Below are 8,059 nucleotides of genomic sequence, written 5' to 3'. Positions count from 1 at the left end.
GGAGGGGAACCCAGAGCAATGCATTGCTAAGATCCCTTTAACGATTCAAGAGCAGGTCTCTTTTGAATGTTATATTTGGCTTGTGTGACCCTCTGGCACAAATTGGAACATAAGTATCCCTCTGCAGCAGAGACAGGGAGGACTATCTCCTAGGTCTGTAATAAAGACCATCACATTTGCTTCATAAGGGATCCATATATTCTAACTAATGCTACAGCCAACTATTGTTTTCATTAGGAAGCAATGTCTTTTTTTTTCAAAAATAAGATTTTATTTCCTTATTACCTTTCTATATTTTTTTAAATTCTACAAAATACCCAAAAGGGAACTTCAATCAAAAAACATAGACATATATGAAAGGTATCACCTACTAATGGTGTGTTAATATTAGCATCACTTTTGGAAATGTTCTACAAGGAAAACTCTATTAAATGTTGATGAATTTTCAGGTTTCTGAACAATATCTGTGCATTATCTTATCGTGTTCCTTTGAGAGAAATCAATTAAACATTCAGTTTTCCATTAATTTATTGCTTTTTCTTTTTCTTTTTCCAGCTTAACATGTCACATTTCCAATGGTGGAAAATACACATTTTTAGGTAAATAAGTTATATTAAAGCAGTCTACCTTCGCTGATCTTGGTAAAACTATGCCAACTTGGATGGGAGACCAATAAAAAATACATCCCTATAATGTAAAATAAACTTGGAAATGTTCATTCTTTTCAATAACGGTCATAAGCCTTCCATTCATGGAGTCAATTTCTTGATCTGTTGATGATCAACTTTTTGTGCAGCAGCAACCACAGCCTCGCAGACATTGTTCAGAGAGGTGTACTGTTTTACTTCACCTTTAATCTCCTGCTTAAGAAAGGCCCACAAGTTCTCAATAGGGTTTAGGTCAGGTGAGGAAGGGGGCCACATCATTATTTTTTCATCTTTAAGGCCTTTACTGGCTAGCCACGCAGTGGAGTACTTAGATTAATGCGATGGAGCATTGTGCTGCATAAAAATCATGGTTTTCTTGAAAAATGCAGATTTTTTCCTGTAGCACTGCTTGAAGAAAGTGTCTTCTAAAAACTGGCAGTACATTTGGGAGTTGATTTTGAGCCCATCATCGACCCGAAAAAGTCGAATTAGCTCATCTTTGATAATAACAGCCCATACCAGTACCTCACGTCCACCTTGTTGGCATCTGAGTCGAAGTGGAGCTCTGTGCCCGTTATTGATCCAGCCAAGGGCCCATCCATCTGGTCCGTCAAGAGTCACTCTCGTCTCATCAATCCATAAAACCTTTGAAAAATCTGCCTTCAGATATTCCTTGTCATTTCAAATCATGTATCTTGTTCAGTGGTGGTCAGGTTTTAGCCTTCTTCACCCTGGTCCTATCTCTGAGTACTGAACACCTCGTACTTCTGGGCATTCCAGGAAGGTTGAGGTTCTGAAATATGTCAGCACTGGAGGATAATGGGTTCCTGGTAGTTTCATGTTTGATTCTTCTCGAATATTTGGCAGTTAATGTGTGTCTTTTCTTGTGACCCTGTTGACTATTTGATGCCCTGTTTCCTTGAAAATAAGAACTCCCCGGCATGACCTAAAATAAGCCCTCCCCCCAAAATAAGCCCTCCCTCAAAAAATTGGCAACACAGCAGCAGCCATGAGATAACCACACTCGCTGCCTCCTGCACCTCAAAAATAATAAGACCTCCCTGAAAATAAGGCCAAGCGCTTATTTCAGAGGTCAAAAGAAAATAAGACCCTGTCTTATTTTTGGGGAAACATGGTAGTTCTGTGATCACAGCCTAATATCTTAGCAATTTCAAGAGTAGCTGCATCCATGTGAAAGACTTTTTACAATGCTTGACTTTTCAGAGTCAGATAAATCTCTTTTTTGTCCCATTTTGCTTGAGGAAGAAAAGCTGCCTAATAATTATGCACACCTTGATAAAGGGTGCTGATCTCCTTAGGCCACACCTTCATTACACAAATACACATCACCTGATATGCTTATATTTACTAAGCATTCCTGTTTATACAGCTTGGAAGTGGAAAATAAGCATAAAATGATGATATGGTCAAAATACTCACTTGCCTAATAATTGTGCACAGTGTTTACTATTAAAACTCTCATTCCCGTAACCTTTAACTGGGGGGAAAAAAAGATGCATCATAGGGGAACAATTTTTGAACCAAGGTACCTCAAATGGGCTGAGCTACATCCAAAATCTCGGGCCCATAAATGGAATTGAAATTTGGCAAATTTTATAAAACCATTTATGAGACAATAATGATCATATAACAGTTTATAGTACTAACAATAGCACTTAGGCTTACGTACAGCTTCATAGTGCTTTACAGCCCACTCTGAGCGGTTTACAGAGTCAGCATATTGACCCCAACAATCTGGGTCCTCATTTTACCCACCTGGGAAGGATAGAAGGCTGAGTCAACCTGGAGCCTGATGAGATTCGATCTGCCAAACTGCTGGCAGCCGGTGATCAACAGAAGTAGCCTGCAGTACAGCATTCTAACCACTGTGCCACCGTGGCTCATAATACAAAATGTTTCCTATATTGATATTTGTGCTATTCATTTCAACATGGGCTGTTTTCAAGGCAGCTATGTCTTTGAATATATCTCAACTTTCCCCCTGAAGGGCTGTGGTTGTTGAAGGCATTAAGGAATCTGGCAAGGAAATATCTCTGAGTCATGCCTAACAACTGACTATGCTTATGCATAACCCACGGGTCAGATGTGATGAGTTTTCCCATGACAGGTGAGCGAGACAGGATTTGACCCATGCAGGATTAATCATAAAACATGTGACAAATACACATCTGAAGGCATCCATGAGCATTAGACTCAGTCTCCATTGCCATGCCATTGTCTTGAGGTTTAACTTTCAAGGATTCTAGTGGTTATTCCAATTGTGGGAAATGACAGTGAGAAGGAGGGAATTAGACCACCTTAAAGGTGCACAAGGTGAGTTGTACAGGTGGTTCTCGCACGATACATGGGTGATAGAAATCCCGTATTGTCAAAATGTTAAAATGTAAGAATTGGAAGGGATCTAGTCCAACTCCCTGTCCAGCGAGCGAGTCTTCAACTACAGTTATTATATACACAATGCCAGTGGCAGGCCTGGAAGCCATCTTTGACATTGGGCCTTCAGGCCTGCCACATTTTCTGCTGTAGGAAAATGGGAGGGGGGATTATATGGAGTATGGGATATATATACCCGTATTTTTCGGAGTATAAAACGCACCGGAATATAAGACGCACCAAGGTTTTAAAGAGGCAAAAAATTTTTTAAAGTTTTTACACTCTTGACACCTCCTCAAAACAGCCCGTTTTTTTTGGGGGGGAAAAAAGGGCATGGATAGCCCTTAGGAGGCTTGTAGAATGCTCCTGGGGGGTGGGGGGGCAAAATTGAGCAAACAACAGCCCATTTTCTGCTCATTTCTGCCCACCCCAGCCCCCAGGAGCTCTCTGAAAGCCTCCTAAAGGCTATGCATGGCCATTTTGGTGAAGGGGCGGGGTTTCAGGAGGCAAAAAATGCTGTATTCAGAATATAAGACGCACCAAGTTTTTCAGCCTCTTTTTTGCGTCTTATACTCCAAAAATATGGTAGTTTAAATGACATTCCTTTCTCAGAGAGGCAAGGACACCTTACACTGCACCTGGAATGGTGTGACTGGGAGGCATCTCCAGTTGGGACGGTGCCTGATTGGGCCATGTGATGGACTTGTGGGTGCTGGGCAGGGAGTTGAACTTTCAATTGGGTGGGGAAAACCTGGAAACTTTCACATTCGGGTTTTCCCAGATGTGCCAATATGACATCTCTAATAAAATGGAACTTTGAGGAATCTCAAACCTCAGAGCCTTCTTTCATTGGGGGTGTTACTTGGAACCTGTCAGCTAATGGCCTTGTTGGCAACAGCAAGTGGACTTTGGCTGAATTCCAAAACTAAGATTTGGTGGTTGCTGGTACTTAGCTGGGAAACCATTGACATGTTTTTTTACAAAGTGCCCATGAAACCACTAGGAGTGAAAGATAATTTTGGGATTATCTATGCAATCATGTTACCAACATGTAAAGGTTAGCATATATATTGTTTTATAGTTATCTTGTTCATATATATCTTTTGCCATATATTTTTTGTGATAGTAAGAAATGTCTAAAGGAATGAAGAGATGACCACAAATGTTAAAGGAGATAAAGCCAACACAATTTTTTGGGGAAAGTGGAAAGCCTGAGAAAAGAAAACTCAAAGCAGGGTCCAATTGGTTCTGTGTGATATAAGATGGGGCACACAGAAATTCTGACAGGTTCTCAAGATTCTGTTATGATACTCTATAAAATATTTTTGGGGATAATGTGTGATGCCAGTTTCCTGACCTGGCCTATCTTGAAGGATTGACCTACATGAAACCCAGACAAAGCAGACTAGAGAGAGAAAACATCTTGTTTTGGAGGACTTCAGCTTATACAGTATTATTTTTGCCCACCAGAGGCCAGTGGAGCTGGCAGCAGATTCAGACACTGAGGAGGTTGGGGAGGAACATGGGCCAGTCCTGGAGTCTGGGGAAGGCTTGGAGGAGGGCTCTGTATCAGAGACAGAGAGGGGACCAAGGTCATCTGGTAGTTATTTGCTGCCTCCAGAGCGTCCTGAGCCTCCAGAGCCTGATATTAGCAAGGCAGAAGAACAGCGGGAGCCTGTTCCCAGTGTGCGCATGCGCAGAGCTGCCAGAAGGCAAGAACAATTCAGAAAACAGGTTCGACTTGGGAGTAAGGCTTGGCTCCTCCAATGATTGCCTGCTCCCATAAGACATGAAAGAGGAGAGTGAACTTTTGCAGGAAGCAATTAGTTCATCTGCTCGGTTCAAGCTTGGAAAAGTTCTGTTTGACTGTGCTAAGTTTGGCCTTGCGCTGCATTAGACAATTGGGTTTCTGGCAGTATTCCCAGGGAGATAAGGTGGGTGTTTATCAACATTCCCCTGAGACTGTGGCAACTGGAGCAGACATCTGTTAGAATCTTCAGACTGTTGGTGATGCCTTATGGTTAATGACCATAATTTACAGCCGTATAAATAAAAGAAGGTTTTGGGGACTAAGATTGTGATTTATGCTTTCTCAGGAAGCCTAGGTATATGGAAAAATACCAGAAGATTTAACCAAGGATAATTCATACAAAACAGTACCCCAAACATGCTTCTCAAGTTAAAAGATGGATGAAGTGATGGCACTCAAGTTAAAAGTGCCGACAGGAATGAGAAGCACAAACTATGTCCAAGCCTTCTCAGAAGATATAAAAGGGACAAAATTCTAGTACTTTGGAGACATCAAATCTTCTAAAATTCAAGTTTTGTGGGCTGTTTATGCTGAATTGTGTAGGGATATGTGTACATCAATGTATGAGACAGTGAATGCATGAGCATCAAAAAGAGCAAGGAATGGCAATTATTCTTATGTATTTTTTGTTTGATTTCTATTGCCACGAACCTCATCATGTGACTACACAAATTATACAAATTATACAATTCATGATGTGTCATGACATCATGATATGGGTTCTGCCAGATGCCTATCACTGATCCATAGCATTGGAGGGTGTAACAAAATCTCTCTTTGTGAAGATGGAATGCACAGTTCTTGATGTTTGAGCATGTAAGTTGTAAAAGATAAGGCTTAACTCATACGCCATTGCACCTATTTCATCTGGTCTTCCTATACTTTTCCAAAACTGATATTAAGACGAATTATCAGCATAGGTTTGGGAAGAAGACGAGAACCTTCCACCTAAAAAGGATTGCTCCAGCCGACTTCACTTTTTCATTTAAAGTTGAGTGTTTGTTTTTTTACAAGCTTGTGTACTAAAACTGCTATATGTAGATGATACCACTCTAATGGCAGAAAGTAAAGAGGAACTAAAAAGCCTCTTGATGCAGTTAAAGGAGGAGAGTGCAAAAATTGGCTTGAAACTCAACATTAAGAAAACTAAGATCATGGCATCTGGCCCTCTCAGTTCCTGGCAAATAGATGGGAGAGAAATGGAGGTAGTGGCAGATTTTATTTTCCTGGGCTCCAAGATCACCGCATATGGGGACTGCAGCCAAGAAATTAAAAGACGCTTGCTCCTGGGGAGGAAAGCTATGGCAAATCTAGCCAGCATACTAAAAAGCAGAGACATCACCCTGCCAACAAAAGTGTATATGGTCAAGGCTATGGTTTTCCCAGTTGCAATGTATGGCTGTGAAATTTGGACCATAAGAAAGGCTGAGCATTAAAGAATTGAGGCCTTTGAATTATGGTGCTGAAGAAAACTCCTGCGAGTCCATGTGTGGGTTCCGACAGTCACTACTATCGGTTCACCCCTGAGCATGCCCTGCACATGTGAGTGTGCCCCGCACATGTGAGTGTGCCCCACGCATACACAGTGCAAATAAAATTGCTCTGTGCATGCACAGAAGCAGAAAACAAGATGGCGGTGCCTATGGCGCTGCCTGGAGAACTAGTTCGGGGGTGTGGCAGGCCTGGGTTACTGCCGGTTTCAGCGACCCAGGCCGCCAAACCACCACCGGTTCGGCCAAACCGGTCCAAACTGATAGGAACCCACCACTGTGCGAGTCCCTTGGACTGCAAGGTGATCAAACCAGTCAGTCCTAGAGGAGATCAACCCTGACTGCTCTTTGGAAGGCCAGATCCTGAAGATGAAACTCAAATAACTTTGGTCACCTAATGAGCAGGAAGGACTCACTGGAGAAGAGCCTAATGCTGAGAAAGATTGAGGGCAAAAGAAGAAGGGGATGGCAGAGAATGAGGTGGCTGGATGGAGTCACTGAAGGAGTAGGGCGTGAGCTTAAATGGACTCCAGGGATGGTAGAGCACAGGAAGGTCTGGAGGAACGTTGTCCATGGGGTCGCGATGGGTCAGACACGACTTCGCAACTAACAACAAAAACAGATTTAATTGATGTATCAGTTTTATTTATGCCAAAAATATAAAAACAGCAGCTGTGCTAATACCCTTTCAAGGAAATGTACTTGGAGAATCGCCGCTCATTTGATAGTTTTAACAATGACCCTGTAAAGGAAAATAGGCTGAAAAGACTGTAACCAGTCCAAGGTCATCCAAAGATTTCACTGATCATCTGGGTTGTTCCTGGATATCCCTTACATTAGGGGTCCCCAGGCCACGGCCCACTACCCACAGTCCTTTTGGGACCTGGCTGCACAAGCAGCAAGCGGCACACACATATTCACGCACATTTCAACTTACGTGAGTGGCAGGCCGGTGCACATGCACATATCTGTGTAGCTCAACGTGCAAATTGAGCTATGCGCCGGTCTTCCATTCACACAGTCGAGCTGCACATGTGCACATGCTGGTTTCCCTCTCCCCCCCCCCCCGGTTTCGCCACCAAGCCACAAAGGTTGAGGACAGCTACACTACATTGGTCATTAAGTACAAATAAGTTAATTTATGAGTAATATTAAACAGTAGCGCTTATAATGTGCAGGACAAGCATATCCTGATGCAATGATGCCTTGCCCAACTGATGCCTGCAGGTTTTTTTGGAATTACAGCTGACGGTGTTTCCCATCAGCTGGAAAATCCAGACATTGTGGTTACAACATATCGGAAGGCATCTACTGGCTAAATGAATAACTCAAATGTGGTACAGATTGTCCCCATCTTACAACTATTTGTTTAGCGATTGTTTGAAGCTCCACTGGAAAAAATGATTCATAACCAATCTTAAGACTGTCACAGCAGCATCCCTACGGTCCCATGATAAACATCAGAGCGACTGGTTACTGTCATGTAATTACAATGATTGCAGAATCCTGGGATCATATGATTGCCATTTGTGACTTTCCCAGCCAGCTTCCAACAAGCAAAATCTATGGGCGAAGGCGGATTTACTTAACAACTGCATGATTTACTTAACAAACTCAATGATTTGCTTAATTCGCTTAAACCAATTTCATTGTATACATGATGTACAATGGCAATAAAGGCTATACTTAATAACTATGGCAAAAAAAAAGAACATAAA

The sequence above is a fragment of the Thamnophis elegans genome, chromosome 2 (genome assembly GCF_009769535.1).
Source record: "Thamnophis elegans isolate rThaEle1 chromosome 2, rThaEle1.pri, whole genome shotgun sequence".
NCBI classification, from domain to species: domain Eukaryota; kingdom Metazoa; phylum Chordata; class Lepidosauria; order Squamata; family Colubridae; genus Thamnophis; species Thamnophis elegans.
Note: the sequence above shows the minus strand (reverse complement) of the source record.